The sequence below is a fragment of the Benincasa hispida genome, chromosome 3 (assembly GCF_009727055.1).
Source record: "Benincasa hispida cultivar B227 chromosome 3, ASM972705v1, whole genome shotgun sequence".
NCBI lineage: Eukaryota > Viridiplantae > Streptophyta > Magnoliopsida > Cucurbitales > Cucurbitaceae > Benincasa > Benincasa hispida.
In genome coordinates this window covers 34,517,383-34,537,924 of record NC_052351.1, presented here as the reverse complement: position 1 = coordinate 34,537,924, position 20,542 = coordinate 34,517,383, and positions in this window count along the sequence as shown.

The following is a 20,542-nucleotide window of genomic DNA, read 5'->3' as shown; positions in this document are numbered from 1 at the left end:
AAAATACGAACAAATCTTGATTAGATTTTGCTAAACCAGTTTTAAACCAATTAGTTTTGCAAAACAGTTTCAAGTACCCTAAGTTATAGACTTCTATTTTGCAATGATGCTCTAATGAGTCAGGACAAATGCCACCGATGGGATGATCAGTTGCCCTTTCACTGGGATGAGACATTTTCCACCATTAGGCAAAACCAACTCTTAGAACTAAACCTAACAACCACCATTTTTCGGTCCAGAATTGTTAACCTTTAACTATTCCGTGTAAGTGTAACCCCTCGTTTTCGATTCCAGAGTCCCGCTCTAATGCACTTACTGTAGGGGAAAGACAGATTAGGACACGAGACTAAGTTACCTTATCATCTTATAGGAGATCAAATAAAGAAATGTGCAAAACTGCCATCCTTTAGGGGGACACTCTCAGGGTGCCTCGAGGCGATGTGCAGTAACTTTATTCAACCTAATGAGGGAGACTGAGGGATATGTTGTCGCACTTCCCGCTCCCAGTTACTATGAACATTCTCTCCATCCACCTTGATATTGACCTACCCAAACACCATCCGTTGGGGGGACATGCCAAAGGTGCCGCAAGGCCGAGGATAGATCTCACGGTGTGGACTTTAGGAGAAAAGTGAAAGGTTTAAGTGAAGCATCTTATGCCTCAAGTATCTTCCACTGAATGTTCTACTTAGGGATTCATTAACCTAGACGATCTGGCTACTGATTTTAGTCTAAGTGGTCTTTTTAAAGCCTGCTCATAAATAACGTTTGTTTATGAAATATAAACAAGTTCAAGTAGTCACATTTAAACACTTTAATGAACTGTCTTTAACTTGCATGCATGCATCAAATCTATCTAATTCACATTTCCAGGTAAGTTCTCAGGTAGGGGTGTTATGTTTCTGTCAACTTAAATACCCTAGCCTAACAGAACCCGCCTTAGACAAAAGGTACCTTATAGATAGATTTGCTACACTTTTAAACTTTTATTAGCCAATTTAATCCTATTAAACTGATTAAAAGATTAAAGCCTTAGGGTTGCTAATCATATTAGAACGGTGATCTTAGGTCTATGTATTCCAAGTTTTAAACATTTTAAAACATGAATTAAACCCAAGTTAGCATGCATGTCTTTCTTATTTCTTTTAGTTCTAATTTCTCTTTAACTCTTAAAAAGAAACAACTAAAAACATTGAGCATAACGAGGCGTTTATAACTATTATAAAGTAACCTATGTGTCATGCTTCATGCAATGTCTGGTCATTACTATATAACTGTTATATAACGCGTAATAACCAAGAAAACATGCTATCATTCACCCTTATACTATAACAATTATAATATAAAGATGATGCATGTCAATGCTTTTTATGCATGCATAAATATAACTCTTATATTATATGATGCATGAGCATGCTCTTACATAATTAAAATCATGCTTCTATAAATTATAACAATTACAATAAAGAGATGATGCATGACCATTGCATACTTAAGGTGGGATTTACTATATGTGCATACCATATGACATATAAAAAAAACATACATCGTATGTAATAAATAAAGAATTAATGAACCGGGATGAGCCTTTACAAATACCGGAATGAAAAAAGCCTATCTATTATATTTTTCTTTGAGCTAATCGGTTCACAGGCGAACTGGGTCTTGAACCACCAAAAGGTCTCCATCGTGTAGTAATCTTCAGCAGGTGGACGATCATTTAGTGCGCACTAGACGATAGGAACTTTAGTAAACGATCGTGTAGACGACAACGAGGCTATGAAGCCTGATCGTCCATGCGGTTGTGTAGCGCAACGATAGGTAAACGATTTACCTTGAGTTACTAAGCGCTCGTTTAGTCAGTTATTAAGCGATGAAGCTTGCTGATCTAAATGATCGTCTAGTGCGCTTTAAATGATATGCGAGCGTCTGATTGTTTAACCGATGCGTGCAACTTGGTAAATGATTTACCTTGCGATGCTAAGTGATTGTTTAGTCAGTTACTAAGCGATGAAGCTTGCTGACCTAAACGATCGTCTAGCTCGCGCGCATTAAATGATATCAGCGATCGCGTGCCCGATCGTCAACCCGATACGACCAACTCTTGATCGCATACCCGATCGTTCAAACGATGCTTTCAACCAGGATCGCATAGTCCTTCATCTTCACGATGCGATGGATAGCGATCGCATAGAACGTTTTCTGCACGATGCGATCAACCCTAGATCATCTTCTTCCTCGAAGAGCCACAACCTTTGCCCAGAACTTCGATGAACGACTCAAAACTTTAAACACGTTGAATACAGACTCGATTACGATTATTTATGCCAAAAAATGTAGGGACCTTTACAAACAATCAGAAACGTAAAAGGAATTAAACAGACCGAGGCAATTCATCCCAAAAACATCCATTAATCCGGCACATCCACAACAGTATTAACACTTAAAAAAACGTAGAAATGCACCCACCATGAATGTATACATTATTTCGTTGTAACAAATGAAATCAAAGTATCAGAAACCTGACTCTGATACCAATTGAAGGATCTCATACCGAGAGTTCCATGAGCGGGCTTAGATCGCTCCGATTTCACAGTGACTGAAATATAAACGATATACATTCCTTACAAATAGTTATGCATATTAAACTCATAATCGGCATGTTCAGAATACAATAAAACATAAGGAAAGGGTTCATACCAGATGAAGACACTCTTCGAACGACTGAACCCAAAGCAGCGGAAAACCTCCCACTGATCTACCATCACCCGGCGAGTCTGTCGACTGCAACAACACAATCCGAACGTACACGACACCACCACAAGAGAATCCCGGGTATCCTCGGCGTCAAAAACCCAAAGAATGGGCTCTAGTGAGTTTGGTAGAGGACGGAGAAGAATATTTCGTGTAGACCATAAGCAAGTGGGAGATGAATTCTGCTATCGTATAGTGGAAATGCTTATCTTATAGTAGAGCTACACGATCGTTTAGGAAAAACTGAACGATCGTTTAGAAAAGATGTATACGATCGTTTAGAGAATGCGTGAACTAGACGATCATTTAGACAAACAAGCTTCTATCATATAGGCTCTCGCGATCGCTCTTTCACAGATTCTTTTTGGGCGTGGGCGATACGAATGCACGATTGAATAATAAAATGAAAACAATTTTCCTTTGACCCACTGGTTACCATAACCTTCGCAACCCCACTTCCCACGTTCGAACGTGGATTAATAGGTTAATTATCAAATAATTAATCAATTAATTTAATTAATAAATATAATCGTATTATATTTATATCCTATAGTTTGATATCATATATCTACTATAGTATTTTCTCCTCTACTTGATATAAATCATATTTATATCAAATTTCCTCCAAAATAATGTATCTCATACATTTAGCCAATTATATCATATATAATTAACCAGTCCAATTATATCATATATAATTGAAGTTTCTCTAGTCAATTTGAACATTTCAAATTAACCCAAACACTGGTTCTCGACTTTATCCAAGTTACACAGGTGATAATTGACCTGTGGCTCGAAGCTGCAACGGTACGTGAATAGTTGACTAAACTCTTTAGCCACGAGATTCACCATCTGTTAACTGTCAGTGATTCCACTAAAGACCAACAGTTGAACTCTTCTTACCACAGATATATTTCTGTGTCCATCGGATATAACCAATCATGAGTACGATGATCCTTCACCAATGCTCGTAAGTACAGCTGGGCTAATTTACTGTTTTGCCCTTGTAGTTACATCTCACTCCTTAAGTACCACTGATTCCTCTAATGATCAATACAACATAGTCCAACTATGTGTGAACACCTCTCAGGCCAAGAGAAGGTGTGTGGCGCCACATAGTTCAAGCCCCGGAATCAGCCCTTAAGGGAGCCATCTATCTACTTACCCCTACCTCGGGGAAGGAGTAAATTTCATCTTGTGTAGCTGAGTTCCCAGCTTCTAAATCAGACGAACCCCCAAAATGCTAGGTTTGAATCGGCGACTTGGCCACTCGCACCCATACAAATCAAAGGACCACCTTCAATAGCAGGAGTTTCCAACTCACTCAGGATAGAGGTCATGTTACCTATGGTCATCCTAGTGAAGTGAAGTCTCTGTCATGAACGGTGTTATATAACAAGACATTAACACTTCGTGTTCAGGTCTTATACAAACTCTTTGTATAGGACGCCCCCGCTCACATATCCCCAACATGAATGATCAGGATCAGACCATCTGTGGCAAGTCACAACACTTGTGACTATTTCACAAAGCGGGCCGCATCCGTAGCATTACCAGGATAAGGTTTCCCTTCTATATCCATATACTACAGACCATTTTGGTTATTACTCAAGACATGATCCACTTGTATGTCACCACATACATGTTTGAGTCACATACAGATAACCAGGGATTTTATGTTTATTAGTTTATGGAAAAGCAAATAAAACAAATAACCGAGCAAAAGAACAAGATGTGAAGTAAATATCATATATTAACAATCACTGGTGTTTGTATATACTGTTTATAAACTACAGAACATGAGACTTTAGGGCATCAACCCCAATAGTTTCGGGGGCACAGGTTGAGTAGAGAGCAGTATCCCAGACCGTGAGTCAGCCTAAGACAGGTGCAACAAAGGATGAGGGCACCAGTAGTGCAAACCAGAATAGCATAGTAGGACAACCATGTCAGTAGGGTAAGGTCTATGTTATGACCTAACAGGAGGCAGAAGATGCAACAGATGTTTTTACTGGTATGGCATTTATTCATGATAGGCCTGATCATGTATTATTAGATCTAGAGGCGACCCATTCATCTATTTCTAGCATGTTTGTATTGAATATTGATAGGTTATTACCTAAAGAGTTAGTTATTTTGACCCTTTTTGGTGATGTATTGATAGTAAATGATTATTACAGAAACAATGTTATTTTAATAGAGGGATAGAGCATGAAGATTTATTTGATTCCTTTAGAATTTTTAGAGTTTGATGCTATTCTGGGTATAGATTTCTTATTTAAATACCATGCATCTGTTGATTGTCATAAGAAGGAAGTGACATTTAGATTACCAGGCAAACAGAAAGTAGTGTTTGCAGGAGAATGGAAAATGTTTCCTACTTGTATAATTTCAATAGTAAAGGTCGGGAAGCTGATGAGTAAAGGATGAAAAGTGTATTTGGCTTATGTATAGTTTCACAAGGGATGAAGTTAGGATCAAAGGATGTTCCTGTGGTGCAAGAGTTTGTAGATGTATTTCCTGAGGAGTTATTAGGATTACCACCTGATAGAGAGGTGGAATTTATGATAGACCTGATCTCAAGGACATCGCCTATTTCTTAGGCACTTTACAAAATGACACCAGCTGAGTTGAAAGAATTGAAAACTCAGTTGCAGGAACTAGTTGATAAGAGTTATATCAAGCTCAGTGTATCAGCTTGGAGAGCACCGGTCCTATTTGTGAAGAAGAAAGATGGCACACTCAGGTTGTGCATTGACTACAGGCATTGAACAAAGTAACTATACATATTAAACATTTGTTGCCTCGTATTGATGATCTATTTGATTAGTTGAAAGGAACATCAGTATTCTCCTAGATCGATTTGAGATTAGGTTATCATCAATTGAATTTCAAGGAGTCAAATGTCCCTAAGACGGCCTTTAGAACTTGGTATGGGCACTATGGGTTTCTAGTTTTTCCATTTGGCTTAACTAATGGCTCGATAGTTTTTATGGATTTGATGAACGGGATATTTCATCCATACTTAGATCAGTTTGTAATTGTCTTCATAGATGATATCCTGATTTGCTCAGATAGTAGGGAAAAACATGCAGAGCATCTGAGGATAGTATTGTAAACACTGTGAAAAGCAGTTATATGCCAAGTTCAGTAAATGCGAATTTTGGCTCAACCAGGTAGTATTCTTGGGACACGTGTGTTGGGGTTGATGCCCTAAATCTCGTAGGGTCCTATAGTTTATAGTGGTATTATACAAAAAATTTATTTATTTAATAAAATATGAAATGTTTTATTTGATATTTAGTAGTATTAAATCCACAAACCAATAAACTAATATCCAAGGTTATCATCCGTAGCTTAAACATGTATGTAGAAATATACAGGTGGATTATGTTTAAGTGATAACCTAAATGGTCTATAGTAGATGGATAAGGTTGGATACCTTATCCTGGTGACAGTGTGAATACGACCTTCTTTGTAGATGTTACAATTGTCGTAAAGCGTTACAAATCAAAGGACCGCCCTCATAGGCAGGAGTTCACAACTCACTCAGGATTCAGGTCATATTACATATAGCCATCCTGGTGAAATATAAGTCTCTATTATGAATGACGTTATATAATGAGACTAAAGTTTTGGTGGTCTGATCTTATACAATTGGTGGTATGATCTTATACAAACTCCTTTGTATAGAATATCACCGCTCACATGTCTATACATGAATGATCAGGATCAGATCATTTGTAGCACTTTACAACAATTGCAACACCTACAAAGTGGGCCATACTCGTAGTGTCACCAAGATAAGGTACCCAGCCTTATCCATCTACTACAGACCATTTAGGTTATCACTTAAACATGGTCTACCCCTATGTCTCTACATACATGTTTAAGGTACAAGATAACCTTGGATGTTAATTTATTGGTTTGTGGTTAATGCAACTAAAATATGGAATAAAATATCATATATTTTATTAAATAAATAATGAGTTTGTTCAAAACATTTACAAACTATAGGACTCTATAAGATTTAGGGCATCAACTCTAACAATCTCCCACTCGACCTAAAGCTAGTGGGGTTTACAATATAGTCAAAATACAAAGTACACAAATAATAAACTAGGGCATAACATGCACCCAGTACAAATCTCCCACTTTCCCTAATCTAAACGTGGCCTGTCCCATAGACTCATACTCTACAGGTGACCCTCAAACACTTTCATTCTATATCGAAAACAGATCAGCAACATTATGCTCTGAAGCTATCTGCATGACGATCACGTCCCCTTGATACACAATCTCTCGATTGAGATGATACTTCTGGTTTATATGCTTCCTGCGCTTGTGACTCCTAGGTTTTCGAGAATTAGCTACAACACCATTATTATCACAATAAAGTGTGATGGGCTTTGACATGTCTGGAATGACTTCCAGATCAGTTAAGAATTTTCTAAGCCAAACAGCTTCCTTAGCAGCTTCACAAGCTGCTACATATTCAGCCTCCATGGTGGAGTTAGCGGTGCACCCTTGCTTGGTACTTCTCCATATTATTGCCCCTTTGTTAAGAGTGAACACTGATCCTAATGTGGATTTCCTATAATCTCTATCAGTCTGAAAATCAGAGTCCGTGTATCCTATAAAGATCAAATCCTTAGAACCATACACGAGCATGTAGTCTCCCGTTCTCCGTAGATACTTGAGGATGTTTTTAACAATGGTCCAGTGATCAAATCCTAGATTTGATTGATATCTACTGACTATCCCCACTGTATAGTAGATGTTAGATCTAGAACATAACATCACATACATTAGGCTGCCCACAGCCAAAGCATAGGGGGTCTGTCTCATTTCCTCAACCTCTTGAGGTGTCTTAGGAAACTGTTCCTTAGACAATGTAACTTCGTGCCTGAAAGGCAATATGCCCCTCTTGGAGTTTTGCATTGAATATTTGACAAGCATCTTGTCAATATATGATGCTTGAGACAGAGCTAGCATTTTATTATTTCGATCTCTAAAGATCTAAATACCCAGAACAAACTGAGCCTCTCCCAAATCTTTCATTTAGAATTGGGTCGCTAGCCAGTTCTTAACTTTGGTCAGTAAACCTACATCATTTCCAATGAGTAGGATATCATCTACATATAACACTAGAAAAACTATTGAACTGTTGATGATCTTTTTGTATACACAAGGCTCATCAACATTTTGATAAAAGCCATAAGATTTGATCGCAGTATCAAACCTTATGTTCAAAGATCGAGAAGCTTGCTTCAGTTCATAAATGGATCGATTAAGCTTGCAAACCTTTTGCTTTTGACCTTGGGCTATGAATCCCTAGGGCTGCTCCATGTAAATAGTCTCATCAAGATTGTCATTCAAAAAGGCAGTCTTGACATCCATCTTCCAAATCTCATAGTCATAATATGAGGCAATGGATAGAAGTATTCTGATAGATTTAAGCATGGCAACAAGTGATAAAGTCTCTCATAGTCATCTCCCTCTACCTGGGTATAATCCTTTGCCATTAATCTAGCCTTGAAGGTTTGCATCTTCCCATCAGCACCTCGTTTCCTCTTGTAGATCCATTTACAACCTATAGATTTAACCTCATTAGGTTGACTACAAGATCCCATACAGAATTGAAGTACATAGACTTCATTTCGAGATCCATCGTTTTGATCCATTCATCTTTGTTAATATCCTTCATTGCCTTCTTGTAAGACAATGGATCCTTCACTTCACCATCAACTACCATAGTCAGAATTTCTGTTAAACTCATATAGTGAATAGATGGGTTCACAACCCTCCCACTGCGTCGAGGTTCCCTAAACACTTGAGGTGGATTTAACCTACTAGATGATCCAACTTCAACAACTCTTGTTGAGGTATTAAGTTCTTCAACAACTCTTATTGAAAATTCAGTAGTTTCTTTGGAAATTTCATTCAATACAATCTTACTTCTGGGTTTGTGCTCTCTTATGTGGTCTTCTTCAAGAAAAGTAGCGTTTGTTGATACAATACTTTGTTTTCTTTAGGATCGAAGAAGTAACCACCTCTCGTTCCTTCGGGGTAGCCTACAAATAAGCACAATTTTGAACGTGGTTTCAATTTCTTAAGATTGGCCTCAAGCACGTGTGTTGGGTAACCCCAGATTCTAAAATGGCATAAACTAGCTTTACGACCATTTCATAATTTCAAAGGTGTTCTAGTAACACTTTTGGATGAAACGCAGTTCAGGATGTACGCTGCAGTCTCTACTACATAACCCAAAAACAAGTTAGGTAAGAAAGTGTAACTCATCATTGACAGAACCATGTCCAACAGGGTTCGATTCCTCCTTTCTGATATACCATTCTGCTAAGGTGTACTAGATGCTAAGAGTTGAGATACTATTTCATATTCTATCAAATAGTTTTGGAATGTTAAATCCATGAACTCTCCACCTTGATCAGATTAAAATGTTTTAATCGTTCTGTTTAATGCATTTTCAACTTCAGCCTTGAATTCTTTGAACTTTTTAAAAGATTCAGACTTATTTTACATTAAATAAACATACCCATATCTTGAATAATCATTAGTAAAGGTGATAAAATATTCAACCTCCCTTTGCTTTGACATTCGTCGGACTACAGAGGTCTGAATGTATTAGCTCTAGAGGTTCTTTGGCCTTATGACCCTTTCCAGTAAAAGGTCTTTTAGTCATTTTTCCTTCAAGGAAAGACTCACACACAGGTAAAGAATTTTCTTCTAACTCACTTAGAAGTCCATTCTTCACTAACCTCTCAATCCTATTGATATTCATGTGCCCTAATCTTAGGTGCAAAAATTGGGCATTTTCTTTAGGATAAAATTTAAGTCTTTTATGTTGAGCTACTGCAGTTTAAAATATTTCTGTGTTGTGGAGGGCGTTAGTTGCTAATGGTCTTAGCAAATAAAGATTATTTTCCAATTTTGCAGAACAAATATCAACACCATTCTTAGAAATAAACACTTTATTTAAAATAAAGTTGATAGTATAAGAACGTTCAAGCAAACACTTTACAGATACAAGGTTCCTTTTTAAATCAGAAACTACATATACATTTTCTAAAATAGGAAATTTGTTCCGTAAAGTTAACCGGAGACCTTCTACTGCCACAGCCGAGACAAAGTGCCTAGTTTGAACTTGCATCGTCATCTCACCAGCATCTAGTTGTCGCTAGGAACTAATTCCTTGAAATGAAGAACAAACGTGGTTAGTGGCCCCAGAATCTATAATCCAGGCAGAATCATCATTCTCCACTAAGCAAGTTTCCAATACAAGTAAATCATATTTACCTTGTTTGGCCTTCTTATTTTCTACCAAGTATTTGGGGCAATTCCTTTTTCAATGCCCATCTTGGTTGCAATAGAAACAAATTCCTTTTGCAGCATTGATCGATTTGCTGCCCCTTTGAACAGCAACTATAGGGTTAGCTTTCCCCTTTCCACCATTCTTCTTCTTCCACTTTTTGGTGCCGGAAGAAGAAGGTACAAACTTAGTCCCAAAGGTCGAACCTCTGTGAAACTTCTTAGAAGATGAAGCAACATTTGCTTCACCCTTTTGTTCCTTGCTTTTCATCAAGGATTGAAAGGTCTATAGTTGAGCAGAGTGGTCAGGTTGTAGTCAATCCTGTTCAAAACTGCATTGCTATGGAAATGTAGGAAACTTTCAGGCAAATATTCCAAAATGAAGCTAACCTAACTGGCTTCATCAATGCTTGACCCATTCATCTCCGCCTCGTTGAAGTGGACCATCATGTTGAGAACATGTTCTCTAATAGATGCCCCCTCTTGCATACGGGCATTGAAGATGTATTTTAAAGCATCATGCCTGAGTTGTGCAGACGGTTGTCCAAACATTCCCCTCAGGGACTCCATGATCTCATGAGCTGTGAGCATGAGCTCATGCTTCTTGCCCAAGACTTCGTTAAGACTTGTCAAGATATATGCTCGGGCCTTATCGTTTGCTCGTATGCAATGCTCGTAAGCTTCCTTAATGTTTCGAGGAGCATTAAAAGCTGGAATGGGTGGACAATCCTCCATCAGGATAAAATGAAGATCATCAATGATCAGTATTGTATTGATAGTGTTTTTCCAACTAGTGTAATTTTCTCCCGTTAATTATCCGCGGAGAGAAAGTTTAAAGTAGCGGTAGCCATAATAGTTTAATTGCTGAAAAAGAACAATTTATTTACTATTAGTTTACTTTGCATTAAACCACTCATACAACCAATCAATTTTAGAAGAAATTTAATGTACCCTAAGTGACATCTAATTTTGCAATGATGTTTTAGTGAGGTAGGACAAGAGTCACGTAGGATGATCAAGTATCCCTTCACTGAAATGATCTCGACCATTTGACAGAAACAACACCTTGTTACTGTGACTAACAGCCACCATTGTTCGATCAAGAATTTGTTAACTTGCTTAAAAATTCTTGTAAGTGTAACCCCTCATTTTAGGTTCTAGAGCTCCACCCCAATGAGCCAACCGTAGGGAAACTGATTGGGACATGAAACTAAAGCAACCCTATCCATTTCTGGAGATTGAATAAAGCATTATGCAATACTGCCATCCTTTAAGGGAACACCCACGATATGACGAGGCAATGCATGAAACTTTATTTAACCTAATAAGAGAGACCGAGGGATATGCTGTCCCACATCCTGCTCCCATTTACTATAAACACTCTCTCCATTCACTTTGTTACTGACCTACCCAAATGCCATCCGTAGAGGGACACACATGGTGCTTCGAGGCCTACTGTAGATCTCATGGTGTGAATTTACAGGGAGAAATGTGTAGAGGATGAAGTATCATATACTCATTTTCCCCCCACTGAGTGTTTTACCTAGGGTTAATTAATTTAGGAAAAACCCGGCTACTAACTTTAACTAATAATTTGCTAAAAAACAATACTTGTCTTTGATGATTAAACAATTTTGATTGAAGTCTAATTAAACTCTTTAATAGACTTTGATCAAATTTGCATGCATATAACAAATCTATTTAATTCACCTTTCCATGTAGGTTCCTAGGTAGGGGTGTGATGTTTCCGTCAACTTAAGTACCCCAGCCTAGACAAAACCCGCCTTAGAAAAAAGGTCCCTTATAGATACTTTTATTGCGTATTTAATCTTTTATTAAGAATTAATTTAATTCTATTAAACTGATTAAAAGATTAAACTAAGATTTCTAATCTTATTAGAAATATAATCTTAGGTCTATCTGAAACATGTTTTAAAACGATTTTAAAAAATGATTATAACCTAAGGTTTGAATGCAACTCTTAATTATTGATTTTAATTCTAATTTCATTTAGTTATAACGATTATAAATAAATGAAACAATTAAAACATTCATTACATACTTGACATACTTCAGTTAATCATAACATTTATAAATTAACCTAAGGTAGTGTCATACTTCATGCAATCTAAATTCATATAATAAGGTAATGAATCATACTATAGCATACTTCCATACATTCATTCAACCATATATTATAACAATTATAATATAAATGATGCATGGATATGCTATAAATGCATGCATACATATACTATAACATTTATACTATATGATGCATAAGCATGCTATATAATTTAAATCATGTATATACATATATTATAACACTTATAATATAAAATGATGCATGAATATAAATGAATAATCTATAGTGTGTTTTAAAACTATATGAGATACAATATGACATAGTAAAAACATACATCAAATGTATATTTATAAATAACAGTTAATGGACCAGGATAAGACACCTAAAAGGTACTTAAAGGCGAATTATTACAAGAATAAGAGTCATTCGGTTCAAAATAAGTGAACCAAGCCTTGAACCGCCCTTCAAGGAATTCTCCATAGCGATTGTGTAGCAAACTTGTTGTAAATGCAGTAGAAACTTGCTGCACGATCTTGTAGCAAAAGCTACACGATCATGTAGCAAAAACCACACTATCTTGTAGCATAAGCTACACGACTATTTAACAAATGCTACACAATCGTGTAAAAGAAAAAGCTACACGATCGTTTAGTAAAAGCTATACGATCCTACAGAAATGCTTTCGTCTTCATCGAAGTAGTGCTTTGAATTTCCTCTTTGAAGCTCATCGGGAACAACACGAACAACTCAAAACAAAGAATACAGACTCTATCACATAATTATGCCAAAAACAGAGGCCTTTACAAACCAAATTTGTAAAAGAATAAAGCCTTAAAACTAAGTATCCTATCCCGAAACGTCCATCAACAAAACCAAATTCATTACTAAAACATTCATCTCATGAATCATGTACAGAATGCAGAATATTAAAACTCACTATTACTGTAAAAATTGATTCAATAAGAAATGGAATTTGGGATCAGTAAACTAGCAACCTGACTCTGATACCAATTGAAGGATCCACATTGAAGAGAACCTTGAGCGAAAGTAAGATCGTCCCAATTCCCATTTCTCATAGAATTTAATTTTTCTATAAAATAAAGAACAAATTATGCATTTAAATACATTAATTACAACATGCTTAAATAAACAAAAAAGAGTTTCAGAAACCCTAACTTTTGAAGACAGACTTCAAGAATCCCTCAATCTTAAAGTCGACACTACCACGATGGCTTCCTCGATATTCTCAGGCAAAGAACCCAGGAGTGGTGGACTCTGACTATTTTAGAATGAGGGAATTTAGATTTGAGTAGAGAGGAGGAAGAGTGGAGATTGTTCACCAGCAACCCAAAAACTCACAGAACACTTTCTATCTTTCACACACTCTGTTTTTTTCAAGAAGGAGACTCTTTTCTCACTTTCAAAAACACTAAATATATATATATATATATCAACCACCCACTTACGTGGGTGGAGAGAAAAGAAGGGGAGGGAGTTGTAACTCCCTTCCTCATTTAAAAATAACATTTAATATATATATATAGATATAGATATGTATGTATGTATGTATGTATGTATGTATGTATATATATGTATAAATATGATAACTAACTTATCATATAATATATATATTAAATTATATGTTATATCAAATATAATATATAACCTATAGTTTTAATATTGTGTCACATACAATGTAACCTATAGTTTCTTTTCTCTCCCATATCACATTTAATATAAATCACATTTATATTAAATTTAACAATTATGAACCCAATTCATATAATTAATATTTGAATCATATTCCAATATTTATTTCCTCTCATTAAAGTTATAATGTATCAAATACATAATAATAATTATATCACATATAACTAAAATAACTTAATTATATCATATATATTTAAATCCTTCTATTAATTTGAACAATTCAAATTAATTCAAAAACTGATTCTCATTTAATTCTGTTGAGCTACCAAGGAGACCTCATGGACCTGTAGCTTGAAGCTCCAATGGTACATGAATAATTAATCAAACTCTTTAATTAAATTATTCACTATTTGTTAATTGTCAGGCAGTCCACTAAAGACCGAAAGCTGCACTCTTCGCACTACAGATATATTTTTGTGTCCATTGGATATAACCAATCAATAGTATGATGACCCTTCATAAATTGCTCGTAAGTACAATTAAGCCAAAATTACCGTTTTGCCCCTGTAGTTACATCTAACTCCTTAAGTACCACTGATCCATCTAATGAACAATAGATCATAGTCCAACTATAACTAAACCCCTCTTGGGTCAGAAGAGGGTGTTGCGGCATATTGTTCAAGCTCTGGAATCAGCCCTTAATGAAGCAATTTATCTACTTACCCTGACCAAGGGAAAAGAGTGAATTCCTTCTTGTGTAGCTGTGTTCCCAGCTCCCCAATCAGATGAATCTCCAAAATGGTAGGTTTGTTGAGTCGGCGATCTAGCCACTCTCACCCATACAAATCAAAGGATCGCCCTCATAGGCAGGAGTTCACAACTCACTCAGGATTCAGGTCATATTATCTATGGCCATCCTAGTGAAATATAAGTCTCCATTATGAACGACGTTATATAATGAGATTAAACATTTCGTGGTCTGATCTTATACAAACTCCTTTGTATAGAAAATCCTTGCCCATATGTCTATACATGAATGATCAGTATCAGATCATTTGTAGCACTTTACAACAATTGCAACACCTACAAAGCGGGTCATACTCGTAGTGTCACTAGGATAAGGTACCTAGACTTATCTATCTACTACAGAACATTTAGGTTATCACTTAAACATGATCCACCCATATGTCTCTGCATATATGTTTAAGCTACAAGATAACCTTGGATGTTAATTTATTGGTTTGTGGGTAATGAAACTAAAATATGGAATAAAATATCATATATTTTATTAAATAAACAATGAGTTTGTTCAAAAAATTTACAAACTATAGAACCCTATGAGATTTATGTTGGGATTGATGTCTTAATTCTCCCTGAGTCTCATTGTTTTGTAAAGATACACATTGTTTAATGAATAAAATAAGTGTTATTTAATTCGGGCATTTACTCATATCTAATAAACAAAGCTCCTTGGTTATCTTATGTGAACTTATGTATATGTGATATACAAATGGATCATGCCATAAGTGATAACCTAAATAGGTATGTAGTATAAAGATTAAGGTGGGATACTTGATCCTAGTGATACTATGGATACAACCCACTTTGTAGAGGTTTGCAAGTGTTGTAAACTACTATAGATGGTTGATCCTGACCATTCATGTGGAGACATGCAAGTGGAGGTGTCCTATACAAAGAGTTTATATAAGACCGGGACCACGAGATGGCTAGAATCTGTATATAACGTCGTTGATAATAGAGACTTGCATCTTACTTAAACGACCATAGGTGACACGACCTCAATCCTGAGTGTTTTGGGAACTCTTACCTTTGAGGGCAATCCTTTGATTAGTATGGGTGAGAGTGACCAAATTGCCAACTTAATATGCCTATCTTTTTGGGGACTTGTCTGATTTGGGAGCTGGGAACTCAATCCACAAGATGGAATTCACTTCTTTCCTAAAGCAGGGATAAGTAGAGAGATTGCTCCCTTAAGGGCTGATTCTGAGGCTTGAACATAGTGGCCACAGCTTCTCTTTGGAAGAGAAGACTCAGTCATAGTAGCACTATGATTTGTGTTCATTAGAGGGATCAGTGGTACTTAAGGAAACAGATGTAACTACAAGGGCATAACGGTTATTGGCCCAACTGTACTTATGAACGATCTATGAAGGGTCGTCGCCCTTCTGATTGGTTAAGATGGACACATAATATATCTATGGTAAGGAGAGTTCAGTTGTCAGTCTTTAGTGAAGTGCCTAGTCGTTAACGGATGGTGGATCCCATGACTAAAGTGTTTAATCAGTTATTCACTAATCATTGGAACTTCGAGCTATTGGTCTATAAGGTTCCCTTGGTAGCTCAATGGATTCAGTTGAGGATAAGTTCTTGGTGTTGATTTGAAATGGTCAAATTGACAAGAGGTATTTTCATTATATATGATATAATCGGTATGATGTATACGATACATCTAGTGAAGGTAATCAGTATGATGTATGTGATACCTTTTTGTATGTTCAAATTTACATTAAGTACAATGGAATAGAAAAATAACTATGGTTTATATGTTTCATGAGATGAAATATTAAAACTATAGGTTATAAATATAGTGTGATAAGTTGGTTATCTTTTATATTTATAATAATAATAATAATTAGATAATTAATTCTTTTTCGCTAATAACCAATTGAGTGGGAGGTTATTAGTAGTTCATGGTAACTATGAGTCAAAAGGAAAATTGTTTTCCTAATGTTAGTAAGTTTTTACACAAAGGTTGAAAATTGTTTTGAGATTTCTCTCGTAAAAAGAAAACTCACGGAAGCTTGTCAAGTAAATATAGATTTACTAAACGACAGCTTGGGTGAACTAAACGATCGTGCAGTATTTACTAAGCGACAACGTGTTTTAGTAAACGATCGTATAGTGTTTTGTAGGTGACAGACACTAAGCTAAATGATGAGCTAAACGATCGCTTAGCTTTTGCTAGACGATCGCTTAGCTTTAGCTTAATGATTGGGCATCGACCTATGCGATAGGTTTCTGTCTTCTCCCACTTGCCCAATCATGTACACGATTGTTCATTCCTCCTTTGTCTGCCTCATTCCAAGTCCGAACAGTGCCCACCCTCTGGATTCTCACACCGAGAATACCAAGGTAACCTTCTTGGTGGTGTCATACTCAACTCAACACCGTCGAGGTTCTGTGGAGGCCATTCGTGTTGTTGGAGTGTTCGTGACTGAGGCGATCGTTGAGGACGAGCGCGAAGTGTTTGTGCAGTATTGCAGTCATGTTGTTCGAGCGTTCGAGGTTGTTGTGTTCGAGCATTTATGAGCAAGAAGCGTGGAGACGAGTCTACAAATGTTCATAGAATTTTCTCCTTGTTCATTTGTAGTGTTCATGCTATAATTTCTATTTTGATTGTATAACCGAATGTTTCTATATGATTGTAATTTGTAATGTTCATTCATGATTGTAATTTGGAATGATCTATTTTTCGCTGCTCATGGAAATCTTGAGTTCGATTTCCTTCAACTAGTATCAGAGCCAGGTTGTTCTGATATTCCAAATTACAACTCTGTTTTGAACTCATTTTACAGTCGTGGTGGGTTTTCTACATTTGTGGTTAATCGTTTTCTGCATTTGTGGATGAGTTGATGAATGTTTCGGGTGTAATTGCCTTTTGTTAAAGCTTTCAGTCACTACAAAGTGTTAATTTGTAAGGGCCCCTTTGTTTTTGGGTGTAATTAACTTTGAAATCGAGTCTGTAATTCAAAGAGTTTGAGTTAGTCGAGTCGTTCGTGATGAAGCTTCGAAGCATGGAGATGCGGTTCTCGACGAAGAAGAAGACCAAATGTTGGTCGTATCGTCTAGCCTCAGGTAAACGATCGTTGGGTTTTAACTAAGTGATCATTTAGATTTTTTTAGACGATCGTATAGTATTTTCTAAATGATCGTTTAGCTAATGCTAAGCGATGGGGTAAATCGTTTACTCTATCATGTAGCGTTGGGAGCATGCGATGCTCGTCATTTAGTAAAAGGTGTGCGCTAGACGATCGTGTAGTTAGCAAGCTTCATCGCTTCGTTACTTCCTACACGATCGTGCGTATGCGATACAGAGGTGCTAACAAAGCAATCGCTTAGGCAATGGTACTTTGTGGCATCGTAGTCGTTTAGACGATCGCGGAAGCCGGGCATTGTGCGGAGTCTGTCTCTTATACACATCTAGATGTGTATAAGAGACAGATGGTAGGAGAACCGATGCTTTGTTGAACGGTTCAAGACCCGGTTCGCCTATTTGAACCGAAGACTCCTTGTCTTTGTAATAGTTAGCTTTAAGCTTTTTTGTTTTTTAAGGCAATATCACCCGATTCATCAACATTGGTTTTATTATACATGTGATGTATAGTGTTTATATGCCAAAGTGTTTGTCATATAGTTTAAAACCCACCTTAGGTTATGCAATTATTCATGCATCATGTATTATAAATATTATAGTCGAGCATGAAGAAATTACTTGAAAGCATGCGCATGCATCATGAAATATAAGAGTTATATTTTGCATGCAGTGAGCATTATCATGCATCATCCTTTTCTTATAAGTGTTATAGTCTAAGGGTGAATGAAAGCATGTTTTGCTTGTTTCATTACTATTTTGTATAAGTGTTATATAAAAGAAGTAGCAATGAATGGACAATGCATTGAGCATGACACTTAGGCTGTTTATAAGTATTATGAATGCCTTGCATGTGTTAGCTTCGCATTGTGGTGGTTGTTTTTGTTTATAAGTGTTATAAAGGAAATTAGACCTAAAATCGATAATTCAGAGTTGCATGCAGACTTAGGGTGAACTCAAGTTTTTTAAAAGGGTTTTAAAATTGGATTGAGATAGACCTAAGTTCAAGTGGTTGTAAAGAGTTTAGCAACCTAGTAAATCCCACCTTAGGTTATGTATTGGTCATGCATCATCTCTTTATTGTAATTGTTATAATTTAGAGAAGCATGATTTAAATATGTAAGTGCATGTTCATGCATCATATAATATAAGAGTTATATTTATGCATGCATAAAAAGCATTGACATACATCATCTTTATATTATAATTGTTATAGTATAAAGGTGAATGATAGCATGTTTGCTTGGTTATTACGCGTTATATAAAAGTTATGTATCGTAATGACCGGACATTGCATGAAGCATGACACATAGGTTACTTTATAATTGTTATAAACACCTTGTTATGCGCAATGGTTTTTGTTTCTTTTTAAAAGTTAAAGAGAAATTAGAACTAAAAGAAATAAGAAAATCATGCATGCTCACTTAGGTTTAATTCATGGTTTTAAAGTGTTTAAAACTTGGATCACATAGACCTAAAATCACGGTTCTAATATGATTAGCAACCCTAAGGCTTTAATCTTTTAATCAGTTTAATAGGATTAAATTGGCTAATAAAAGGTTAAAGTGTAGCAAATCTATCTATAAGGGACCTTTTGTCTAAGGCGGGTTTTGTCTAGGCTGGGGTATTTAAGCTAACGGAAACGTAACACCCCTACCTGGGAACTTACCTGGAAAGGTGAATTAGATAGATTTGGTGCATGCATGCAAGTTAAGGAAAGTCCATCAAAGTGTTTAAATGTGACTACTTGAACTTGTTCATATTTCATAAACAAACGTTGTTTATGAGCAGAGTTTAAAAAGACGACTTAGACTAAAATCAGTATCCGGATTGTCTAGGTTAATGAACCCCTAGGTAGAACATTCAGTGGGAAGTACTTTGGGCATAAGATGCTTCACTTAAACCTTTCACGTTTCTCCTAAAAGTCCACACCGTGATATCTACCCTCGGCCTCGAGGCACATTTGACGTGTCCCTTTAACGAATGGTGTTTGGGTAGGTCAATATCAAGTTGGATGGAGAAAGTGTTCATAGTAAGTGGGAGCGAGAAGTGCGACAACATATCCCTCGGTCTCCCTCATTAGGTTGAATAAAGTTACTGAGCATCGAAAAATGGTGGCTGTTAGGTTCAGTTCCAAGAGTTGGTTCTGCCTAATGGTTGAGAATGTCTCATCCCAGCGAAGAGGCATCTGATTACCCCACGGTGACATTTTTCCTGCCTCACTAGGGCATCATTGCAAAATAGAAGTCTTTAACTTAGGGTACTTGAAATTGTAAAATAGAAATGACCACGTTTGGTTTACTTGGTTAAAAGTGGTTTAGCAAAACTGATTGGTTAAAAGTGGTTTAGCAAATTTTAATAAAGTTTTGTTTGTATTTTTAGCAACAACTCTTTTTCAAAATGGCAACAGCCACGTTGGCTTTGTTAAGCACCAAAAAATTAACTGGCGACAATTTCGCAACATGGAAACATATGATCACGATAATCCTAATCATCGAGGATCTCATGTTCGCTCTCACGGAGGCCTGTCCTCCTATTCCAGCTCCAAATTCCTTTTGAAATGTTTTGGGAGGCATACGAGCGATGGACAAGGGTGAATGAGAAGGCCCGAGCCTACATCTTCGCAAGTCTTTCTGAAGTCTTGGCCAAGAAACATGAGCCTATGGTCTCAGCAAGTGAGATCATGGAGTCCCTACTGGGGATGTTTGGACAACCGTCTGAACAACTTATGCATGAGGCTCTTAAGTACATATTCAACTTCAAAATGGAAGAAGGCACATCTGTTTGTGAACATGTGCTTAACATGATGGTCCATTTCAATGTGGCGGAGT